Consider the following 681-nt stretch of genomic DNA (forward strand, 5'->3'; position numbering starts at 1 on the left):
ACAACATAAAAAATAAATATATAAATATATTGTGTCCATCTACAAGTAAAAAAATAATAATTTTTTTAAAAAGATGGTTTAGGGCTGGGGTAATGGCTCAGTGGTAGAGCGCTTGCCTAGCATGTGTGAAGCACTGGGTTAGATTCTCAGCACCACATACAAATAAATGAATAAAATTAAGGTCCATCAACATCTAAAAAAAATTTAAAAATAAGGCGATGTGGTTATTTCCATTTTATACTTGAAAGTGAAGTAGAGTTGGTCCAATGCTCTTTCCTCTCCCCGGACCCACAGATGTCTGCCTCCTGCCTACAGTTAAGGCGGGCCCTCCAGCGGATGCCTTCTCCCGGGAGTGGGACGAGCCAGATGCTCCAAGAATGAGGGGTGTCGAGAATTAATTATGGAGCTCCTCTGGTGCCTGGCACTTGCCTGAGTGGCATAAAGATGCCCGTGCTGTGCAGGAGGAGGACTTCTTTGCCCCACTTTTAGTCTCCTAGAGAAGCTCAGGGTTTGAAGTTATTACTTGGTGGCCAAAAGCCAGCGGCCGTGGCGAGCGAGGTCCCGGAACTGTCTTGCTGCGGGGGCGGCGGGAGGGTAGGAGGCTCAATCCAGGACCCATGGAGGAGGCAGTGCCCACCCCGCCAGGAGCAGGTGCGGGGCGGGGCCGCTACGGGCGGCAGG

General features: G+C 49.9%; 1 protein-coding gene across 2 annotated transcripts in view; it reads left to right on the forward strand.

Annotated features, from left to right (window-relative positions):
- The first annotated feature begins 200 nt into the window (after positions 1-200).
- Positions 201-681, forward strand: part of Nmb (neuromedin B) — a 3,906-nt gene continuing 3,425 nt past the window's right edge. The window contains exon 1 of one of the 2 annotated variants that reach the window (XM_015493034.2): positions 201-678. The gene's annotated coding sequence lies outside the window, so the exon portion shown is untranslated. The remainder of the gene's footprint in view (positions 679-681) is intronic. The other variant, XM_015493035.2, reaches the window with a different exon arrangement.

The sequence above is a fragment of the Marmota marmota genome, unplaced genomic scaffold (genome assembly GCF_001458135.2).
Source record: "Marmota marmota marmota unplaced genomic scaffold, marMar, whole genome shotgun sequence".
In the NCBI taxonomy this organism is placed as follows: Eukaryota; Metazoa; Chordata; class Mammalia; order Rodentia; family Sciuridae; genus Marmota; species Marmota marmota.